This window comes from Otolemur garnettii, unplaced genomic scaffold (assembly GCF_000181295.1).
Source record: "Otolemur garnettii isolate 467f Iridium unplaced genomic scaffold, OtoGar3 scaffold00034, whole genome shotgun sequence".
Taxonomy (NCBI): domain Eukaryota; kingdom Metazoa; phylum Chordata; class Mammalia; order Primates; family Galagidae; genus Otolemur; species Otolemur garnettii.
The window spans coordinates 6,072,828-6,097,859 of NW_003852429.1; the positions used below are offsets into that span (position 1 = coordinate 6,072,828).

At 36.8% G+C, this 25,032-nt stretch overlaps 1 protein-coding gene and 1 non-coding gene across 2 annotated transcripts in view; one reads left to right on the forward strand and one right to left on the reverse strand.

Moving 5' to 3' along the window:
* HS6ST3 (heparan sulfate 6-O-sulfotransferase 3) overlaps positions 1-25,032 on the forward strand; it is a 703,070-nt gene that overhangs the window by 295,992 nt on the left and 382,046 nt on the right. The gene's annotated exons all lie outside the window — the stretch shown is intronic.
* On the reverse strand, positions 20,961-21,022 carry LOC111725249. Its single transcript, XR_002773357.1, has one exon. It is a non-coding gene; the product is annotated as a U7 small nuclear RNA (small nuclear RNA).

Below are 25,032 nucleotides of genomic sequence, written 5' to 3' on the forward strand. Positions count from 1 at the left end.
CACAGCTTCTTGAGGGGAGTACTTTGAAGGTGACCATGATGATATTTAGCAATGAGATATGCAGTAACTTTTTTCATGATGAGTTCTTGAACTTAACTGTCAGACCTTCTACAATATTCTGAGATCATTGCTCCAATCTTCAGCAGACTCTTTGTTTTCTGTTATGTACCATACTCAATCTGTTACCAAATTTTATTGGTTTGTAGCTAAGTATAAGCTAGTATGTGTCTATTTCCTTACCCTTCTGGGGCCACTGCCATAATCTAGGCTGTGTCACCTCTGGGTAGACTTGCCACAGCTTTTTAAGTGATCACCAGTCTCTGCCCTCCTCTCTTGGTCCCCAAAAGTTGAACTTTCTTACATCACCAAGTTACTTTTCTAAATTTCCCATCACTCCATGGCTTAACACCTGTCATTATTTCCTCTCATTGAGAGGAAAAGGCTCTACTGCAGCCACATATGATGTTCTTTGCTTCTTGACCCCTTTTCTATCTTTTCTGCTAACTTGACTCTGATACCTGACATCCCAGCCACATCACCCATCTCTACTCACCCACCTCTTCCTCTTCTGGCTCCCCCACCCTGCTCTGTTCCTCTCAGTCCAACCAGCACCTTTATCTCTGAGATGTCATCTTCTTCTGTGCTCACTTGATAGGCTTGCAGTCTCGTTTGTTGTTTTAGTCTCAGTAGATGTAAGTTTAAAGACGTGTGCTTTCTTTTTGTTTTTGTGTGTTTTCTCCCTTTGGCTGAGTACTTCCATCACTTTGCGCTTTGTGGAACTCAAACACAGTTCATCCTCACTATTCACACATTCCATGTTTGAGAATTTACCTAATTGCTAAAATGCATTCAAGACTCCAAAATCAGTACTTGTGCACTTTCATGGTCGTTTGTGGACTGTCCAAAATAATCTGAGTTGCCAGACGTGTGTTCTCAGCTGGTGTTGAGCAAGGCACCACTCTGCCTTCTTGTTTCAGCTCTCATACTATAAACAACATATTTTCATCATCTATTTAGTGTCACATTTTTGTTCTTTTTATTATTGATTTTTTTGTGTATAGAATGCCTTCTGAAACATTATATTGATGTGTTGTTTAGTGTTCTTAAGTGCAAGAAGGTTTTATGGACAAAATATGTGTGCTTGAGTACCTTGTTTCAGGCATAAGTTGTAATTTCATTGGCTGTGAATTCAACATTGATGAATCAAAAATATACTTAAATGAAGTAACTTTAAATGAAAACACACATAAAAAAAGATATTGGTTAATGAAAATGTTGGGGAAAGAGGTTCATAGGAACTTAATCTTGTATTTTTCCTCCTAGAAGCAATGATTCAATATTTGCTAGTTCAGAATTTGCAATGACTTTACAGAGCATCGTTACTGCAAATAATGTGAAATTGACAGTAGGTATTTGGTGGAAGGACAAATGAATTAATGAAATGCATGCAGAGCTCCCCTCTCTCTTCCATATTGAATGGTATATAAGGGGGACAGATTTTCATTCTTGTAGGCTCAATAAGAAAACCTGTTGGAACTTCTTTTTGTAATAAGGGCAGTTGTTAAAATTTTCTTAGATTAAGTGACTAGACATACTTGTGAATTAGCATGGTGTATGAGAATAGGAGCCCCCTCTCTTCTGTAATAACTGCTCTTCCAACTCTGTTCTCCTCTCTCCATTTTTCTCTTTCTGATGTCTTTATTCGTCCCCTACCTAGAAAGACTACCCTCCCAGAAAGAATACTTTATAAAATCTTTCTGGTGTGTGTGTGTGTGTGTGTTTAAGTTTTTGTTGTTTCATGCTTGTAAGCTGATTGCCTTCCAAATTTCCACTTGGCCTCTGCTATGATTTGATCCTCTGATCTGGTCAAACCAAACATGGTAAAATTAACTAATCAATCCATTCATTAAATAATTATTGAGCATTCCTTGATTACCAGTCATGGTGGTCAGTGAGGAAAATGCAAAGATGATTAGGGATAGAATGAGGCCCCTGTCTTAACAGAGTTTCTAGACAACTAGGGTGGCCCTTGATAATTATCCACAAACAAACAAATAGGACTTGAAAAAGAAGAAAACGATTTCATGAAAGCTTATTAGCAAAAACAGATGATCTAGAGGGTTGGCGTAAAGGAAGAATGACTAGAGGATGATATTCTGAAACAGCGACATATGATCTGAGACCTGAAGAATTAGGTGGGGCTGAGTTGGTGAATAAAGTTGGATTGGGGTAAGGAAAGAGTTTTGATTATTATACCCAGTGGGTTGCATAGTCTGTGAAAATACCCTGTGGCAAGATGGTGAGGTGGCACATTTAAAGAACTAACAATAACTGATATGGTGAATGGGCAGTAAGCATCAGGAGACTGATTTGAAGATAGGCTGGAGGTGGAGGAGGAAGCAAACCACAGTGATTTTATTCGTTGTCCTCCGAGCTTCAAGAGGCCATTCAAGGGTTTTAAACATAGTGTTATTTATTTATTTATTTATTTTTTATTAAATGATAGCTGTATACATTAATGCAAACATGGGGTACAGCCTGTACTGTACTACAATACTATATGTAGTGTTTTCATATACAATTTGAAATACTTTCATCAAACTGGTTAACATAGACTTTATGTCATTTACTTAGTTATTGTGTTAAAACATTTATACTCTAGTTCTAGAAAAGTTCGCTTATACCCTTGTTAGATAGACCATATAGGTGATCTTTCCAGTCACCCTCCCACCACCCAGACGCCCTTCTCCCCTCCCCTCCCCCACCACCTCTCCATATTCTTAGGCCAGAATTAAGTTGTAGCTTTCATTTGAGAACTATAAATTAGTTTCATAATAGGGCTGTGTACATTGGATACTTTGTCTTCCATTCTTGTGATACTTTGCTAAGAAGAACATTTTCCAGTTCCAGCCATGTAAACATGAAGGAGGTAAAGTCTCCATCTTTCTTTAGGGCTGCATAGTATTCCATGGTGTACATATACCACAGTTTATTGATCCATTTGTGGATCAAGGGGCACTTGGGCTTCTTCTATGACCTGGCAATTATGAATTGTTTACATTAGCATAGTTTCATTTGAAAGGGTCACTTGACCAGCAGTGTGAAGAACGGGTTGCAGAGGCCTGGGAATAGTAGTCCAGAGGGGACCTAGACATGCCTAGAAAGGAGGCTATTCTAAGCACACGGGGAACTATTAAATGTGTGGAGATTGCCATACAATTTATAAAAACTTAAGAAGCAGGTGGTTTGAATAAAGTGTAACTTGTTCTCTTTACTTTGAAAGGCTGCATTCTTTCTTAATAATTATTACCTTCATACTGATGTAATGAATTTTGAAATAATGCTTGTAAACACGCATGTGTTTTGGCAATACTTGGAAAACATAAAAGGTTGCTTGCTTGTCAGTAGAAATCTTGATGATTTCGCTTTTTAAAGAAGGAAAATGTGGTCACTGAAGAATTAAAAATATGTGACACTCCTTTTTACCCACTTTTAGTTGTGATAGTAAGGCCCAGAGACAGTTCTTTGGGGGAAAAAAACAAAAACTGAATCCACAGAGCTTGCAACGTGGAAGGGAGATAGATTTGTTTTAGAGACAGCAAAAATAAAATCTCCTGTCATCCTTATGAAATATTAGTCATGAACTTCCAGGTTAAAAATAGAGTTGTAGGGATGGGATGAGGAAACTGAGCCACCCAGAGTTTAAACAGACCAATATTTCTTCTTTGTGGATGGATGAGGCTGGTGGGCATCAAGATGCTAGTGACCGTTTTTAGCTGATGATGCCAGAGAATTGTTCAATAATGAAAGTTATTGTGGGGAGGAATGATCTCCGTCACATGTTCTAAGAAATTTTTGATAGGGTGTCGTTTCAAATGACTAGGCAAACTATGCCTAGAAACTAAACTATACCTTTTCCAGTATTCTCAGTCTCTGGGTGGATTGGGACCTTTGTGCTCTATGAGCTTCTCCTCTTGACTTGCACTGGGGAAGCAGGGAAAGCCTGGGTCTGGTGGTAGTGAAATAAGCTTGGAGTTATGAAAAAATAAACTCAGACCCACTCAGATGCTATTCATTGGTGATTTATTCACGCCTGTGCAGGGGACTGTTGTTCTAAGACAAGCGGCCCAGAAGTGCAGGGTTTTTTGTCTTTTATACCTTTTTTTCTCTGCATAGCTTAAGCAAGTAAGGGGGAATGAGGAACGTTGCCATTGGCAGGATTATTAGCTTGGTTGTCAATGGATATGTCTCCTATCACAATAGTTATGATTATATAACAATAATTGATTAATGGATACATCTTAAATTACAATGGTTATGGTTATACAACAGTAATTAATCAAACCTCGGTGAGTTTTCCACCATTGTTCATCTACTGAGAACTTGGGGGTTTTGTAAAACTTGAGACTTTCCGTGCCTCTTTGAATTCTAGAGAGCATGGGAACATGGCTGGGAAGGCCTGTAGGGCAGAAAAGTGGGGGAACAAGAGAGGGTAGGAGGTTGCCCATAGGGAGGGGGAATGGAAGAGGGTAGGGGAACAGGAACTTGCCCATAGGGTGGGGGAATTGAGGAAGGCAGGGAGAATAGGAGCTTGCCTATAGGGTGGGGGAATGGGGAAAGGCAGGGGGATGGTGAGGGCAACAGGAGCTTACAATAGTAGCTGAGGCTCTTTTACCTCTTGGACTTCTCCAAACTACTCTTAAGGTCCTCAGTGCCTACTGAGAAAAGCACTTTAGTCAGAGATAGGTTCACCCAGGTTCCCCAATTTTTTCTACAATAGAATATCCACAGCTGGTAATCAGGAGTATTTCAAGTGCTAACATGTCTTGGGATGAGGAGAAACAGGCCACTCTTTAGGACTCTAGGAAGGGAGCATGCTTGTTTTCCCATCCTTACTACCATCCTGACTCTTCAGGCAGGGTCAGGGCTCTCCTATCTTTTGTATTCTAAGTTTTAAGTCAGTTCGTTTCATTTTTGGAAAAAACATCTTATGTTTGATAAATTAACTCTAGAGCTGATGTGGTGCATATCTGTTAGAAGTATAATTTGTATAAAGTTGTGTAATCTCCATTGTGCAGAATATGAACAAAGGCAAGTATATAGCTCGTTTCCAATAATCTTTGCAATAAAGAGCTTAAGGTGTGATCCTTCTATTTGAATGTGTGCCCTGCCTGATGGCACATTGTCTAGTACTATGATAGAGAATAGCGTAAGAATACTGCAAACTCAAACTTATTTTATGTACAAAGTGAGGACTGGATCTTTTAAAGACAAATGTTCTTAACAGGTGAGAGAATTGTAGTAGCAAATACTCAGAATTATTCAGTTTTATGCACTGTGTGGAAACTAATGGATATATTTTATTATTTCATTTTACTAACTGTAGGAAGAAAGATTAAGTGGTGGAGGTGACTAAAAAGTTAAGATAATTGCCACCTCTTCTTATTTACACCATGAAGATTATTAAGTGTTCATTTGTAAGTCTGTTGTTCTTTTGAAAAGAAAAGCTTTTGTCTAATGCTCTTATATTATTTGGAAGATTTCTGTTTGCTCCAGAGGGTACTGGAAACATTCTATTTCCTTTTCTAGCATCTAAGTCAAAAGATAATCTTTTATAATAATAATAATACTGTAAAAATTTTTTCTGAAGAATGATAAAAAGGATGTTTATTAGCACTACAGCATCCATGAAGTTTCTAGCAACTGCAATTGTTCCTACTTTGGAATAAGACAAATTAGTTAATTCAATAGTAGCACATTAAACTCTATTCTCAATGCTAAGTAGGTACTTCAGTGCTAAGTCTACTCTTAGAGTATAAATACTTTCTTCCTTTCTTTCTACTCTCTCTCTCCCCTCTAACTCCAATTTCACCTGTGTGATTTTTATCCCTCAATATGTCAAACAAACCCGTGGTAGATTAAAGGAAAGCTTTCTGGAACCTGGCTTTGATGCCAGCTTTGATCATGGTGAATGGCATCACTTTCCTGTGCTCTAGCCCAATGTGCCCATCCACACAGCTGTCCTGTCATTTTATTAATATCACAAAACTGTTTTTCTGGATCTGCCTTGACCCCTGTCCTCTCCCAGTCTCAATAGTGTTGACTCCTTGTGGATAGAATTTTTTAAAAAGTATTTGTGGTACTTACATTTATGTACTTGGTTATATGGACACTGCCTTGGGCATAGTGCTGGGTGAGTAGGTAGAGTATATATGAAGAGTATAAGGAATGGAAGGAGAGAGACAAGGGGAGATGGGGAAGAGGGAAGGAAGGAGAAGGAAAAGAAGAGACTTTATGAAGAAGACTTCTGCGGCAATTTTAACAACAATAAAAATAAACAAATGGGACTTAATTAAACTGAAAAGCTCCTGTATAGCTAAGGAGACAGCAACCAAAGCAAATAGACAACCTACAAAATAGGAAAGAATATTTGCATATTTTGAATCAGACAAAAGCTGGATAACTAGGATCTACAGAGAACTCAAATCAATCCACATGAAAAAAAGCCAACAATCCCATATATCAATGGGCAAGAGAGGTGAATAGAACCCTCTCTAAAGAAGACAGATGAATGGCTAACAAACATATGAAAAAATTCTTATTGTTCCTAATTATTAGAGAAATGAAAATCAAAACAACCCTGAGATATCATCTAACCCCAGTGAGAATGGCCCACATCACAAAATCTCAAAATTGCAGATTCTGGCGTGGATGTGGAAAGAAGGGAACACTTTTATAGTGCTAGTGGGACTGCAAACTAATACAACCTTTTTGGAAGGAAGTATGGAGAACCTTCAAAGAATTCAAGTGAGAACTCCCATTTGATTTTGCAATCTCATTACTGGGCATTTACCCAGAAGAAAAAAATCCTTTTACCATAAGGACATTTGCACTAGACTGTTTATCACAACTCAATTTACAATTGCCAAATTGTAGAAACAATCTAAATGCCTACCAGTCCAGGAATGGATTAACAAGCTGTGGTATATGTATACCATGGAATACTATTCAGCCATTAAAAAGATGGGGGACTTTAGATCTTTTGTATTAATCTGAATGGAAGTGGAGCACATTATTGTTAGTAAAGCATCACAAGAATGGAGAAGCAAGAATCCTATGTACTCAATTCTGATATGAGGACAGTTAGTGACCTAGTACATGGTATGGGGGGTTCCTAGTACATGGAAGGGGTGAACAGAAAGAGGAAAGGAGGGAGGTAGGTGGGGAGTCACAGTGTGTGACACACCTTTTGGGGGCAGGACACAATTACAAAAAGGATTTTACCTAACAAATGTAATCAGTGTAACCTGGATCTTTGTACCCTCAGTGAATCCCCAACAATAAAAAAAAAAAGAAGAAGAGAAATAGGGAAGAGGTAACAAAGAGATGAACAAATGAACTATCTGTCACTTATTAGTTATGGGTAAATTTGCCCGAGCCTCTGTCTTCTCATCTGTGAAGTGGGGAAAATGATACCTACCTTCTATGGTTAGTCAGAGACGAACATAGGAACATATGTGAATACTAACATATTCACAGAATATTTATAGATTATCTAATATACTTAAGTGCATTATTTTCAACTCATCTCATACATTTTTTACTTAGCAAAACCACATACAACTTCTAGTTTTCCTGAATTAATCTTGCCTCGCTCAGTGTAGCAACCCCAAGTTTTGAGCATAGAGACATATAAGGTTGTACTACATTAAGGTGAAGTTTGGTGTTTTCTTGATGGTTTCCTTTTGATCTTTTTCCTTGGACCATATGGTAAATGGAAGCCACAAGTTCCCATTGCCAGATTGGTCAAATCCATTGATAACTTGAAATTGGCCGTGGAAATTGACACCCAATCCATTATTAACCATTGTTGACCAGCTCAGCACCACTTGTTTTCCCCCTCTGTCCTTGGTCAAGGACAATGGGTGTCCTATTCAGAAGTGTCCCTTTATGTGTAACTCAAAACTTACACATGATGACAGAATTTATTTGACTAGAAACAATTAAAAATAAAAAACATGATGGCAAAGGTGAAGTCAGGGAATTAAAAAAAGATTTGAGTAGTTACTGCTAGTCTTAGAAATAACTGTCCTTTTTGACTAGACAATTTATAATGTAGGTATCTAATTTTAAAACATGTGTAGACTTATTAAGTATGATTTAGCTTTCATGGGGTCCTGTAATGTTATGACCATATTATTAAATATTTCTGAAGATCTTTTTTCCCCTTTGAACCATTCAATCTTTGTATAATCCATTTTTGTCTATCTTAATACTTTATATTTTAACAAAGGTTAACTCAGACATTCTTATCAAGCATATAAATGTCCACTTCTTTGAACTGCCAGTGTGAATTGTTAAAAAATGTATTTTACATTTCAGTTTATTTATGGACAAGTTTTATCTCTTTTCCTATAGAAAGAAACATGGAATATTTATTACTTTTACTGGCCTCTAGGGCCTTTTAACCAGGTAAAAGTAGTGGGCTGATTACTAAAGAATCCTGAAAATTTCCTGCTAGAAAAACAAATAAAACATAAAGAGCTAATAGGTTCATTGCCCTTATCTGTATTTTCATATGTCTAAGACTTTCTAGTTTACATAACAGAACAACCAACAGAACAGCCATAATACCACTTGGTACACACAGAGTGTCAGCTGCTGTGTGAAATGCTTTGCATACCTCATTATCATTTTCTCTTCACAACAATCTTATGCAATATCTCGACCAGGCATCTTTATCTCCCCCATTTTACAGATGAGGAAACTAAGGCCTAAGGCTATTCTGATTTGCTGAGTTACTAAGCTACTAGGTTTATAAAACTAGAAGACATTTCCTTTGTCTGTACAAGAAAACTAAGTTTATGGTTTTGAGCAGGTTCTGTTTCTAGTTATGTGGCCTTGTACCAGTGACCAAACCTGTCTTTGCCTAACTTTTCTTCCTGTCAGGTAAGGATGACAGTCCCATCTCATAGGGTCATTGTAACTATTTACATTGTGTGTGCAAAGTACTCTGCATAGGAAGTGCTGAACAAATCCTGCTTTCCATTCTTATTCTTGTCAAGGCTAAGATTGTAAGAAAGTTTCTAGTAGCATCTTTCCATATCTTATTTTAATTCTTAAATATCCATTTAAAAGTTTCCATTGATTGAAGAAACATAGGTTGTAGTTGTAGCATTTCCAACTCTTTTGCATTTCCCATTGTGGGAACACAACCCAAGGGGACTCCCTAGTGAGTTACATTCTTGTATGATTCACTATACTTGAACATTGAGCAGAGCTTATAGTGACTTGCTTATAGTGACTTTTTCTAGCTGATGTAATATGGAAAAGGACATGGAAAATCCCTCTTGGAGACAGGTTATCCTATAGAAGACAGGAGTGAGAGATACTTCTGCTGGTCACAGAGTCTCTAGGACATCTGTAGGAGTTGAGGGTGCCCAGGCATTGCCCAGACAATGACCTCAGAAATTGAATGTTACCAACAAGAACATGAGCTTGGAAGAGGACTTCCAGCTCCAGAAAGGAATGGAACCGGACTAATAACTTGCAAGACCCTGAGAAGAGATCCCAGCTATGCTATGCCCAGATTCCTAACTGCAGATTTCTAATAACTACATGTTGTTTTAAACAATTAATTTTTGGTGATTTGTATTAGAATAGTTTGTTATATCAGAAATTGATGAAATTGAAAATAGAAGAAGCATTCAGAAAATTATTAAATAAGAAGTTGGTTCTTTGAACAGGTAAATATAAACCTTTGGTCAGATTAACTAGAAAGAGAAAAAGTAAAATCTCTAATAACCTTAATCAGAAATGTAAAAGGGGAAATAAGAACAGATATCACAGAGATACAAGAGATTATCTCTGACTATTACAAGAAATTCTGTGCCCAGAAATTTGATAATGTGGAGGAAATGGACCAATACTTGGAATCACACCCTCCCACTAGACTTAACCAAGAAAAAATAAAACTCTTGAACAGACCAATATCAAACATTGAAACTGAAGAAACAATAAAAAATCTTCCAACAACAACAACAAAATGCCCTGGACTAGATGGCTTCATACTAGAACAAACCAAAAGGAAAAAAAAAAAGAGCTTATACCCACACTGCAGAAACTATTCCAAAACATTGAGAAGGAATCTTCCCCAATACATTCTATGAAGCAAATATCACCTTGATACCAAAACTGGATTAAGACCCAATTGAAAAAAGAGAACTACAGATCAATTTCACTAATGTATATGGGTGCAAAAATACTCAACAAAATCTTAGCCAATAGATTAAAGCAACACATTAAAAAAATTATATATCACAATCAAGTAGGCTTCATCCCAGGGATGCAAGGTTGGTTTAACAAATGCAAATCCATAAATGTAATTCACTATATCAATAAAAGCAAAAATAAAGACTATATGGGATCGTCTCAATAGATGCAGAAAAAATTTGGTAAAATTTAGCATCCTTTTCTGACAAGAACCCTTAAGAATATAGGCGTAGGTGGCACATTTTGTAAGCTAGTTGATGCCATCTACAACAAACCCACAGTTAATATTATAGTGAATGTAGTAAAACTGAAAGCTTTTCCATGTAGAAATGGAACCAGACAAAGCTGTCCTTTATTACCACTACTGTTCAACATAGTGCTGGAAGTTCTACCAATACAATCAGGCAAGAGAAGGAAATAAAGGGTATCTAAATGGGGGCCAGAGGAGGTCAAACTCTAACTCTTTACCAGTGATATGATCTTAGAGAACCCCAGAGACTCAACCACAAGACTCTTGGAATTGATCAAGAAATACAGTACCATCTCAGGACATAAAGCCAATGTTCACAAATCAGTAGCCTTTGTACATGTCAGTAACAGCCAAGTAGAGAAACTCATCAGAGACACAATTCCCTTCATAGTAGCATCAAAGAAAATGAAATACCTAGGAATATACCTAACAAAAGAGGTGAAGGACTGCTACAAAGAGAATTATGAAACTCTAAGAAAAGAAATAGCAGAAGACATTAGTAAATGGAAGAGCATACCATGATCCTGGTTGGGAAGAATCAAAATTGTTAAAATGACTATACTTCCCAAAGCAATCTCCAGATTCAATGCCATCTCTATTAAAATACCAACATCATACTTGGAAGATTTGGAAGATAGTTCTTCATTTCATATGGAACCAAGAAAAAAAAAACCATATAGCCAAGACAATTATTAGTAATAAAAACAAAGCTGGGGTATCACACTATACTACATGTCCGTAGTGATCAAAACAGCATGGTATTGGCACAAGAATAGAGACATAGACATTTGGAATGAACTAGTACACCAAGAAATGAAACCCAGTATCTTATAACCATCTGATATTTGATAAACAAACAAAAGCATACACTGGGGAAAAGAATCCCTGTTCAATAAATGGTGCTGGGACAACTGTATAACCACACATAAACAACTGAAACCTGACCCACATCATTCACCACTTACAAAAATGTATTCAAGGTGGATAAAAGTTTTAAACTAAGGTATGAAATAATAAAAATCCTAGAAGAAAGTGTGGGAAAAACTCCTGAAGATGTCATCCTGGAGAAAGATTTTCTGAAGAAGACTTCTGTGGCAATTGCAGTGATGATAAAAAATTAACAAATAGGACTTAATTAAACTGAAAATGTTCTGCACAGCTAAAGGCACAATAATCAAAGCAAATAGACAACTTTCAGAATGGGAAAAGATATTGGCATACTATGAATCTGACAAAGGCTTGATAACTAGGATCTGTAGAGAATTCAGATTAATCAAGAACAGCAACAACAATGAAGAGGTAACAATCTCATCTATCACTGGGCAAGAGACATGAATTGACAGACAAATGGCTAACAAACATATGAAAAAATGTTTGTTAGTCCCTAGTCATCAGAGAATGCAAATCAAAACCACCCTGAGATATCACCTAATCCCAGTGAGATTAGCCCACATCACAAAGTCCCAAATTTGCAGATGCTGGCATGGATGTGGGGAGAGGGGAACACTTTTACACCATTGGTGGGACTACAAACTAATATAGCCTCTTTGGAAGGAGGTATGGTGAATCCTCAAAGAACTCAAATTAGACTTCCAATTTGATCTTGCAATTCCACTACTAGGCATTGACTCAGAAGAAAAAAAATCATTTTATCATAAGGACATTTTGCACATTTGTTTATTGCAGGTCAATTTACAATTGCCAAGATATGGAAACAACCTAAATGCCCATCAACTCAGAAATGGATTAACAAGCTGTAGTATATGCATACCATGGAATACTATTCATCCATAAAAAGATGATAACTTCACATATTTTGTATTAATCTGGATAGGGCTAAAACATATTCTTCTCAGTACAGTATCATAAAAATGGAAAAGCAAGTATATAATGTACTCAGTACTAATATGAAGCCAGTAGATGATCTAATTCACTCCCACATAGGAGAAAAACTCATTTCAATTCAAGTTGGGGCATGGGAATGAGGGAGAAGGGAGTGAAGATGGGGGATTTAGGGTGATCCCACTGAATGGGCACAATGTAGGGGTGTATGTCACACCTTTTGGGTACCAGGCATAACTACAAGAGGGACTATACTTAACAAATTTCAAATATTGTACTTGGTTGTTTGTACCCTCATGTTAACCTGAAATAAAAACATACTAATAATTTATCGCACGTCTTAAGCTGTTTGAAGCCCTAACTAATACACTCAACAATTCAAATTTCTGAATACTTGTCTAACTTTGACCAATTTTTGCCACTTTAGTATTAGTCATTAAGCTATATCTTTAATTTGTAATTAGAGCAAAATAAAATCTAGTTTTAAATTTTTTAAAGAGTGATTCATAATTTTTCATTATTGCATGTGATAAACAGAGATAAAACAGATCCTTTTAGACTTGCACTAGAATTAGTGTTTTATACATGTGAAAATTTAGTTAATATAAATTGTTTGTAACAAGGTTTAGAATAATGAAAAGATTTCTTGACTATTTCCGATTCCCATTTGTTTATACCATATTACTTGTGTACTTAACAAAAGTTTTGAGATATACAAAAATTAAGAAACAAAAAATCTGCATGGACAGAAACCAATGAAGCCCTCCCAGCAACACCAATAAGCAGACCAAGTTGAAACTTGTACAGGTGAATCAGAAAAGATGCTGATGGCTATAGTTTTGTGGAAGTGTCATAATGGACCACGTCACAAGTTTCCATCTTGAAACTTTTATAGTGTTCTTTGTACATTGCCTCTGTGAATTATGAATTATGAGATTTTTATAAGATTGCTCTGAAAAGTAGCCTAATTTGTGTAAATGTTCTTTAATACCATTTACTTATACAAAAGTGAGGAAATGCCCAAATTTGCTTTGTACAAATACAAAGAAAATAGTTGAACATTTGGCCTGAACCTGAGCCCCACTTAATGTGGAAAGTCACTGACTGTTGACAGATGAGAGGGCCTGGAGATGTTCAAGAATCTCCCATGTCCACTGGCTGGTACCATTGGTCACACTCTCCTTGTTCCCATGGGCCATCAGTAGACGGGAGAACCCTTTCTGTTTAGGGAGATTGGCCTTACCATTTCTACCTCCAGATTTTGTTTTTATAACTTACCAAATGTTTGAGTTCTGTCCTTCTTACACCCAGGGAAGCTCAAGTCTTCAGCAGGAGCTCTCTGCTCCTCTCAATATGCTGGAACACACCTTTGGATTCCGTAGTGCTCAAATCTCTCTCTCTCTCTCTCTCTCTCTCTCTCTCACACACACACACACACACACACACACACATGCACACATATTCAGGCTCCCCAAAGAGACTGGAAATTCCTTGGGGTTAGGGAACAATGTCATATACCAGTTTTATACCCCATAATATCTAGTAGTACATCCTGGTAGGTATTAATTTGATGTTTGTGAACTGATTCATGGATTAATTGATTAGTGCGGATAAGGAAGTGGGTAATGGAGATAATTAGGTGATAACAGGAACTTATCAGCATTGATGGGAACTGGGGAGTTGGTAATGGCTATAATTAGAGAACTTATAAGAGGAGCCTATCAGAAAAAGTATGTTGATGGGGAGACTAGGCCACAGGGGAGGAGAGACAAGGGAGGAAGCATTGAGACTAAATGGCTAAAGAAAAATCCCAGTAAAGGCACAGGGCTTTGTGGTTTTGGGATTGGGAGATTAGAGTAATTCTCTTGCAAACTGGAGAACCAGAAAATATGGAAAATACGTGGTAGTTTCTGCAATTTGTTCTTCTCCTCCCATCTTAGTCACTCTGATGTCCTTGAGTCTTGACAGATTTCAAGGCATTTTCTTTTTGCTGTTCTAAAAGTAGGCTGCCCCCACCCCAGACTCAGACCAGTAATGTTAATTTTCAAGATAATGAAGATAGATGGGAACAATATAAACAGTTAAAATATAAAAGTCTTCTTTTGTGAACCACATCTACATGGAATGAGAACAGAATTATTTGAATAAGAATCTACCAGCAATTTAAAATATATTTATTATCGTATGTTTATTTGCAAGAATATTGAGAAGACATTAAAGTACATGTAATTAAAGTGGTGCGGAGACAGGGAGGGTCTAGAAGAGGCTGCATCCTCCTTATATTGGGTGTCTTTGAACTCTTTTAACAAAAGACTTATCTTTTGTGCCTTACAGCTTTTTTTTCCTCTTTCCCTAACTGAAAAGACCTATCTTTGTTACTATTGAACATCATTCTATTTTTAACTCCAACTCATAGGGGTCATTTGAAACTGTGTCAGACCCTCTAAGCCTTCCAAGTTGGATGTCAATAAAGACTTAATAAAACATTCTTTGTTTTCTCATCATCCAAGTCACCATTCAAAATGTCAGCTGTGTCAGGACCTGAAATGGATGACCGTTAGTAGGCTGATAAGTCGGCCAGAGCTCTGCCCATCTGTCCTGCCTCGACAGTCTGGAAGCTAAATCTCAGTAAATCTCCCCTTTCTCAGTTTCATATAGCTTTATTTATTGAGTGTCATATTTGTCACAAGCATACGCATTCACGAACCAGAAATACTTTATAATGAATTCATTCATTATTTACCCTCAGGCAATCTTAATTTAGTAGATTGCAAATTAAAGAGTTTATCAACCTGAACTCTGAACTACTTAGGACTCTTTAAAGTTGATGTAAGAAATGTTGACTTACTGATGGTCTATATAGATGATATACAAGCTAGGAGATCTTGAGTCAAGTTATTTAGCTGCCAGATTCTCATCTATAAAATGGGGATGGCAAGGACCCTTAGCTCATGACATTGTTATGATGATTAAGTGAGATAATATGTGGCCTTAGGACAGTCCGTTGCATAGTGAATACTATATAAGTTTTAATTATTATCGTTAAATGGTTTGGAGTAGTTCATATTGACATGGCTGATCAGTTTTAGGTTTGTATTCTATTGTGTATAATTTAATTTTAAGCATGCTGCTTGATGACTTTTGATAACTGTATATATCCGTGTAATCCACATCGCAATCATGAAACAGAACCTCAGAAAGTCCTTTGCGCCCCTTTGCAGTTAATCCCTGTCCTCTGGAGAAAACCATTTTTCTTATTTCTACTACCAAAGATTAGTTTTGCCTTTGATAGAATTTTAGATGAATGGAATCATAGAGTACATACTCTTTTGTGTCTCATATCTTTTCTGCAACATATTTTTGACATACACCCATGTTGTTGTGTGTGTCAGTAGCTCAATTTCTTTTTTGTTCTTGAATGATAGTCTGTTACATGAATACAAAATTCCTTTATCCATTCTCCTATTGATGAATATGTAGGTTGTTTCAAGTTTGGGAGCTTTTATGAATAAAATTGCAAGACATCCTTATACACCCCATTTTGTGGATATGTGTTTTCCTTTCACTGGGTAACATGCAGGCATAGAATCACTGGTTCATAGGGTAGATACCTAATAGCCTTTAAAGAAATAGCCTAGCAGTTTCTAAAATGGTTTCGCTATTTCTATGTTCTCACTGTAATATGACATTTCCAGTTGCTTACCAGTCCTTGTAGTTTTACTCATGCATGTGGGCACGAAAAAGATCCCATTATAGTTTTCATTTCCATTTTCATGTTAACTAATGATGGGGGGTGGGCTTCTTTTCATGAGCTTATTGGCCGTGTATACCTGTACCTTTGTGAAGTGTCTGCTCACGTCTTTTGTCAATTTCCAATTGGCTTGTTTGTTTTTACTATTGATTATTTTTGTGTGATTTGAATACTTATGTAACAATCAAATTATTTGTACACGTGCAGCACATTTATTATGCATTTATTCCATTTGTGAGTGGGAGGAAGTCACTGCCAAAATGGTTTACTTATCCTCAACTAGACTCTGGGAAAGTATCAATACCTTTGTTTCAGAGTTTCACACCAAGACCAGAGCCAAAGCAGGTGTTGCTACCATCTGAGAGTGATAATCATTTGCAGATGCCGCATATGGTATCTCTAGTAACTCAGAGTCTACATTATGCAGTTCTCTACATTTTTACACTTTTGTGACTTAATCATTTCCTTCCTAAACTTGTTTTAATTTATCTCTCCAAGAAAGAAAAAAAAAATCCTTGTGAGAATAATTAGTTTTTATGAATTAGGTATTTGAAGCAACTGGTATTTTTTCTTTTTCTTCTTCTTCTTCTTTTTTTTTTTTTTTTGAGAGAACAACTATCTTTTTTTCTGTGAGTGAGGTGGAAGCCTTCACCTTCTACATACAACAATACATACTATAGCTGTGAAATTTTAATGCTTTCAGTAGCTTGTATCAGGGTCATTACAGTAGTGACAGCTAAGAAATGTTACTACATACTTAGAAAATGTGTTTGTTAATGGTTCTCAGGCAAAGACTGTGGCAGAGCTGCCCCCAATTCCATAAACATAAGGCATATTAATCCCTTTAGTTGACAGGTACTTAAATGGGCAGATTGGATGAGTAATTGGGTTGTTCTCCTTAATCCTTAGCTTTGAATATAAATGAGAAATGTCTCGATATTTTTATTTGTCTTCAGTAACGTCTTCTAATTGATTTATTTTAAAATGAACTGTTTGTGTAGAATAGTGATTTCTTTCAGCATCTGTTGTTCTTATGAGGGGAGTTGTAATTATAAAACATTTCTGAAAGGCCATACGTTTTAACATTCAACCTTTTTTCCAAATTCCATATAAAGAACTGAGGAAGTTATCCTCCAATTAATTCATTGCAAATCACATTTTATTTGGGATTTTAAAAAAATCACTATCCCCTAGGAATAAGATGAATTCCTCTGGAGGATGCTCCATGCCTTATATGCCCCTAGGACACAATTTAGTGCATACTGTGTGACCCAAATATTTTAAGGGAGTTTCCAAAAAAGCCTAACGTACTCTCAAGAGGAAGCTCTTGTCCTGGAAAGACCTGGCTTGAATATCCCTCTTGACTTGACAAGAGTGAGAGAAATTACTTAACATTTTAAAGAGTGTGCTGATATCTTTCTGAACCTTTTGTTGCAAACTCTCACCTGTCAGTATGATGAAGAATTAGGGAAAATTTTCAGAGTTAAGTGAGAGTCGTGGCATGAGAGGAATGGAAGATGTTTTGTAGAATAATATAGGGAAGAAAAAATTGGGAGGCAACATGAGGGAGTTCTGGGGCAGCAAATAGGTCAACAAGGAAGGGCAGGATACGGGTACCGAAAGGTCAGCACCTTAAAAACAGTGAAAACCTCACCCAAACAAAAGCACACTGAGTCAGAGGACAGCGCCAGTGTGCTAGGGGAAAGTAGGTCAGGTAGGAAAATTTCGTGTTAGATATCCAAAGAGACCCAAGGGCGGGGAACCACCCAAGTCAACAAACTTTATATACGTATTTTTTTCTTTGCCTTAAGTTCAGAGCTAGTTCTATGTTTTGTGTCCACATACCCCCTCATGGGTACGAACATTTGAAAACTTAGCTCATGTGGACAGCTGTATAAATTTTTTTATGAATTGGCTTTTATAAGATTCACAAATGTGAATTTTGTTGGGGGTGAACAATATGAAGATATCGCTACGGGGTGAAATGTGAATACTACCATGTTTACTGATGATGGGTGGGAACTCCTGGCAGGAAAGGCCCTCGCGTCTCTATCTGGTACCTTCTGGATCTAACACCACGCCTGTTTTCTAAGAGGTGCCAAAGAACGTCATTTATTGGTGGAATACAAGCAGATTCAGGAGCTTTCTGCCAGACATGGATACTTCTTAATAACAACCTTTTATGATCAAAAGGTACAGACGCTTTTTTCTCAAGTATTAAGTATCACTTTGCTGTGTATAACGTGCTCCTCTGTATAAGGCACACCACACTTTTGGCATAAACTTTCAAGAAAACATCCCTCAAGAAAGCGGCTGGCTTTTGGCCAGGAGAGACAACATCTGGGGTGGGCTAAAGCTCCCCATGGAAAAGTGAAGATCGTGCTGCCCTCCCACAGCCACCTGCTGCTCTGTGAAGGCTGTCCCTTCCTTCTCTCCTGGGAGCCCTTCTCTCCCCCACCACATACGGGGGCACGGCCAAGATGTCCGTGTGTGTGCCCGGTGAGGTGAGAGCTCTGAGGCCTCTCAGCCTGTGGGCATCCAGGTGGGGACCTGCCACACACCTTGCCCGCCCTGTCACTGCCCCCCTCTCCTGATAGATGTGCTTGTCAGAGGCTTCTCTGGTCCTCCTTATTGTCCCCTCAAAAATTTGGGCAAAATAGTATACACTATACACAGCAAAATACGATACAGCCTACATTTTACCTCCTTTGCTGATAGAAAATTCATTTCTTTGTCAAAAAGATTACCTAAGGCAGAGCAAAGCAAGAATCTTTGGAATGATTGTTTTGCTGATATTAAAGGCCTGGCCATGGAAAAGGGGAAAACATTTGAAGATTTTCAAGAATTGTTTACATTTCCTTTCAAGAGCCTTTGGTGTGGTCTTTAGTTTTTTGTTTAAAAGCCATTCAAATTTATAAACTTTTGGAGGTGAGTTTTGAATCAGTTTCTTCCTTCTTCCTTCCCACAAGAAAGTGAAATTTAGAGATGTGCAAAGTTAGGGCTATAAGAAATAAGATCCTCACATTAGTTCAATAAGACTTTGGAGATTTATTTTCTAATTTACTTTTCAGCTATGTGATTAATACAGTTTCCTTAAAATGTGTAATCCTTTTATGTTAGGTACCACAACTGTTTAAGGAGCTGGAATATTAATGGCATTAAACCGTTGTGTTTATTTTGGATTAGTTCAGTTTAATTACAGTCTCAGCATTTTCTAATCAGTTTGATGTTTTTATTCAGACATTAATCTGGTATCACACACAGATAATTATGACAGCTCGTTAATATGAAAACAATACAAAAACATTTAACTAATACTTCAAAGAGTATAAGACTTCTACCATGATTGTTAGGCTCCCTGATACTGATTTCCTTATTCTCAAATACTAGTGAATGCTACCATTATCTACTTTTGTGCATTTTGCTTAGTTTCATAAAATTATAGTACTTAGTTTGTTTTCATGCCTGTGAAATGCCAGTGCTATTAGCTATAAACTAGAACACTAAAGTGCTATGTGTATCCATTTTGCATTAAGACTTTGGTTTAGCAGAATGTTTTAGCTATTATTTGCATTTCATAACCAGGGAGCTCTTTGACTTAGACAAATTTAATAGCAAGATAGAAACTCGTGCTTTATTTATTCTCAATTTTCCCTGGAATGTCCTGATTTTTAAAAATGCTGTTAGTGTTCCTTTCAGGTAACGAGAATTGCAAAATGTAAAAGAGAATCAGTGATGACTTATTTAAACACAGCATGTCTTCATGCCTTAGTGGGTGGGAGAAAGCAGATTTTTGAATTAGATTAGGGGTGTCCAACCTACAGCCTGTGGGCTGCATAGGGATTTTGTGATGACATATTTTGCTTATCTCTGGTGTCAGATATCATGAAAAGTATAAACGGAACTTCTTTTTTGTTAATTACCTTTCCTTATTAGTGTTTGTATACTTAATGCTTGACTCAAGACAACACTTATTTTTCTAATGTATAGTAGAGAATAAAAAGGTTGGACATCCTTAAGTTAAAGAAACCTGTGTATCAGTATTAAGAGTCTTGAGGAAGAAGTTTCTCTAAATATAATTTTTATGTGACATAGTCCATACTGTTGTCTCTGGATATTGTGGAAGGCAGACAAAAAATGTCCAGGAAATCCCCTGTGTTCTGTGTCCACATTGACTCATTCGATCAACATTTGTTAAACATGTTATGTAGACAACTTACATATGCAACTGTACATTGAAATACACTTTTATGTTTTTAATAGAAGTTGCATCTTGATAAGTATTCCGCAGTTTAGCTTCTAGATATTTGTACTAGCATCCTACAATGTAGTGACTTCCAAAAAGTTACATTATTTTATGAGATTCAACTCTAAATCCAGGCTATGTCTTTGAAGTGAACATATTTGTTAATACTGAAATTTAATGAAATAATCTGTTAATGTTGGAACTTAAAATATTCTTTGTGAGCTTTCAAAGCTTAAAAGGGGAGAGCTGTTTATAAAGTTTCTATAAATTTCATCTGATGAAATATAAACCATCATTTTATCTCTTTAGGGGTCAACCATTCTTATGTCCTCATATACTTATTTGTTTGTAATGGTGGTAATGATGAAGAACTTACACTTGGCTCTTGGTTAGACCGGGGTCATGTCTATACCTGTTTAAAAATAGGCAGATTTATTAGGCTTTGGTTCTTCCACTGGTAAAGTGGGAATAATAATAGTATCCACTTGATAGAGTTGTGACAGTCATGTGGTATACCGAATATTTGGTACCTATTAGGGGTGCAATAGATGTTCACCTTTCACACCCCATACCTAGCATAGTATCATTTTGTGTGTGTGGCGGGTCTTCCAGTGAGAACTGGAAAACCTGCTAGACACATTCTACAAGAGCTGTAACATCTCCTAGCATAGTATCTTGCACAAAATAAGTGCTCACAATTGCTTATTAAATAAGCCTATTAAATAAGTTGCTTTGAGGTTTTGAAAACAGCAGTGATGGTACAATTCTGAGACACTTAACACTTAGAAATGGAGATGGATTAAGAAGATTCTTGGGTAGAAATAGGATCAATGGACAGATAGCTAAGACAAAAATCAGGAGCAAGTATGTGCTGTGATAGAAGCCATAATAAAGAGAATTTTCATGATCAGAGAGTATCAAAACCATGGAGAAGATGAGGGAGACAAGTTCAGTGGTTTCAATTGAAACTCCTTCTTTCAGTATTTCATAGACACTCAATAGAAATATCTCCAACTGAATTGAACAGTTTTAACAGGGAATAATTTCAATTCTGAAATGGAAATATGCATTTGCACATATGCTGTATCTGTGCATACACAGGGGTGGCCATAGATTCACGTGCAATTTAAAATAATGTGTAATTTCACATTGCATGCAGACATAATGTCCACCTTGTATGTGCATGTGTGTGTGTGTATAAATGTAAATGTAAGCCTTAGGAATAGTGTTTATTCAATGTATTTTTTAATTTTTTTACTTTTTTATTTTATTGATTAGGGTTCATTGAGAGTATGAAGAATTTGGTTATACTGATTGCATTGGTTAAGTAAAGTCCTCTTATAATTATGTCCCACCCCTAAGAGTTGTGCCATACAGTATAACCTCCCAACCCCCTCCCTCTTCTCCTCTCCCTACTCCTTCATTCCCCTGCCCCCCCCACCTTGAATTAATTTGAATTTTTCTCTTGTGAGGGTAGGTATTAGATTGTCTACAGGCTTAATATCAGAATGAGTACATTGGATTCTTTCTTCTCCATTCTTGTGATACTTTACTAAGAAGAATATGTTCCATCTCCATCCAAGTTAATACAAAAGATGTAAAGTCTCCATCTTTTTTAATGGCTGAATAATATTCCATGGTGTACATATGTTTGTTCAATTTCTGATGAATCAACAATTGAAGAAAGAGTAAAGGAAGCAAGAATGAAATAAAGAAAGACCCTCATGTGGAATCCTGTCTTCTCACCTTTTCCCAAATCACCCTCTCCCTGTTACCATCTGTCTACTCTCAGGAATGAAATTGGACTATCATTGTTTCAAGACCCAAGAACATGCCCAGCAATGCCCGTGGACCTGTGAAATGTGAGCGCACTTTTATTTGAATTGTCTTTTTTAAAGGATGCTTTCTGTGTTTCACTCTCATTATCAGATGACATTGTTTTCTCAATTGGATTTTGAGATATCAGCTTTGGACTCAATATTGTTTCATCTTTGCATGAGTATTGTTCACTGATTGGACAAATTGTTTCTTGAATTTGTGACTAGCACCGTGAACACATCTGAAAATAAAGTACCATGGAAATAAAGTGAATGGATTTAAACAATGTAAAATTTAGTATGTTAAAGCACATTATTTTATCTTTAGAATAAGCAGAAGATAAACTGGTGCTGTTATAAATGTGGTCAGAAAAGAAATTGAGGGTGGACAGGAGAGAAAACCACTGAATCATCTTATGTAAATCAGTTAAGAATTTTCAAACTATTAATTCTTGCAAAATATTAAGTTTGAGGACTTACAGAGGATATTTCAGCAGAGGTTAATTTTAAGAAGTCTTCACTATTTAATTTCAAAAGCATTCAGCTACTCATCCCGTCTTTGTTTTAGTTGTCAAACCCTTCTTGTATTGGCTTATGAAGGTTATAGTTCTGAGAATGAAATAATATTTGGTGGATATTTGAGGCTTGAAAACATGTCATGTGATAAGGCTTGTGTTGGGGATGAAATCTTATGATTTATAAATATCATCAGTCTAGAACCCTATGAGCTAATGATTTCTACTGTAATTGTACTGTGAATGCTGCTATTTATTTATTTACCAAAATCCATGGTGAGCTTCCTTTCCTCACATAGCTAGGCTTGATAAAATGAAAAAGTAGACCATTAATGCTTAGGTTTCAGTTATAAAGGCATGTCATGTTTGCAATTATGTTAAACATAAGCAACAAAGTGTTACGTAAATTAAACTGGGTAGTAGCCAAATTCCTTTCAGAGGATGGCAAAGTCAAAAATGAGAAAGAGCCTTCCAATATCTCTTTAAACCCACATGGCAAGTTCTGCTGACTTTGTTATACTTCTTGAATTCTTTTTTTTTTTTTTTTTGGCAGTTTTTTTTAGCTGGGGCTGGATTTGAACCCACTACCCTTGGCATATGGGGCCAGCGCCCTACTCCTTGAGCCACAGGCACTGCCCACTTCTTGAATTCTTAATGAATGGACTTGGTTAATCATACCTTTAAGAAATAGGGTCTTTTGGTAATTGAGGAGGTATATTGACAAATTGTATCACCTAGATCAATCCTCTAGAGAGAAAATTCATTTCATTGTGGTTTACTAACTGTTAAAGAAAATAAGAAATAATTTTTATTCATACTGTTCCTTACCAATCAGAGCGATGGAACTTTAGAGTTTGAAGGGATGTTAATATCATTTAGTCTGAACTTTTAATTTATATATGTAAAATATGAGGTCAAAGAGTTATGTTTAACCAAAGACAGATATTAGTTAGTTTCATGATTTCAACATCAACTCAAATCCCTTGATTCATATTTAGCACTCTTTTATTTTTTTTCTGAGATGGGAGTCTCACTATATTGCCCAGTCTGGCCTCAACCCCCTGAGCTCCAGTGAGCCTCCCACTTCAGCCTCCTGAGTAGCTGTAACTATAGGTGCATGCTGCCACACTTGGCTCTAGTACTGTTTGTAAACATAATGCTACTTTTCACTGAATAAATGTGGGCTTTTACTGAATAAATATGGGCTAAAGATATGTTTTTATCTTGCACAAAATTAACCATTAGATATTCAAAAAATGGCATGTCAGGAAGGATGAAGTTTTCTTTGAACCTTGTGATGCTTTGAGCATGAAATTAAACTCCTTTTCCCCTCAAAAATTGAAAACATTTCTTAAGGATTCAACAAATTTAATTTTTCCTAACATAGTCTGCATAGTAAGTTATAATAATTACCCCAAAAGGTAGCTTTTAAAACAGGATATTTTACACATAAGTGAGAAAATTCAGGCTCGGACTCTGCTGCCTCACAAATATGGTTCTTTAGGGAATGGAGTGACCTGCTCAGCCACTTTGAATCTTCTCACAGTATAACATTAATCAGAAAATTACAGTTCCTGAGGGACATTGTCTTGGAACAGGATGTTCAGTACAGATGGGGTGGGAGTCCATGAGGAGAGGGTGGGAGGTACAGTCGTCTTACTTCTTTGTCAGTGAAACCTCAGGAATCTGTGAGGAGCCCCAGGTCGTGTTCATGAAAGGGACACAGTATAATACAACTTTTAAGCCTCTTACAGCCTACTGATGCACGTCCATTATCCTCTTGCTAAGCTACAGCAATTTTCATTGCCTTGTGCAGGAAAAAAAAAATGAAATGCTTTTCTTTTATTTGGAATGAAGGGCACACCATTTCAGAGGGCTGCCTTTGCTGGTTCTGCCTAATGAAGCAGCATAGGCACCACGTGACTGGGACAGCCATACCTGGGGGAAATAAGACCAGCTCGCGTAGCTGTCTAGATGGGTACATTGGCATGGAAGATCTTTGATTGGCTTTAGGAAATAATGGTTGATGTTCTCTGTGGATCTTGCAAGAGAATCTCACCGAAAAAAAGATGTTTCATTTATGCCACTTCCTTCTGTTACTGGCAGCCCTGCAAATGATCTGGAACAGGTGGGCATACCAATAAGAAAAGAATGTGTTTTACAGCCTGTCATACTCCACTTATTTTATTTTGATGAAGATATATAAAGAGAAGATCATATTTGTACTTGATCCTGTGTTAGGAATCTGTAAAGCACTAACAAAATAAAAGGTACGATTGCTCTTCGGTTAAGTTAGTTGACTATTAAAATTGAGAATAATTTTCTCGCAATTTCACGGA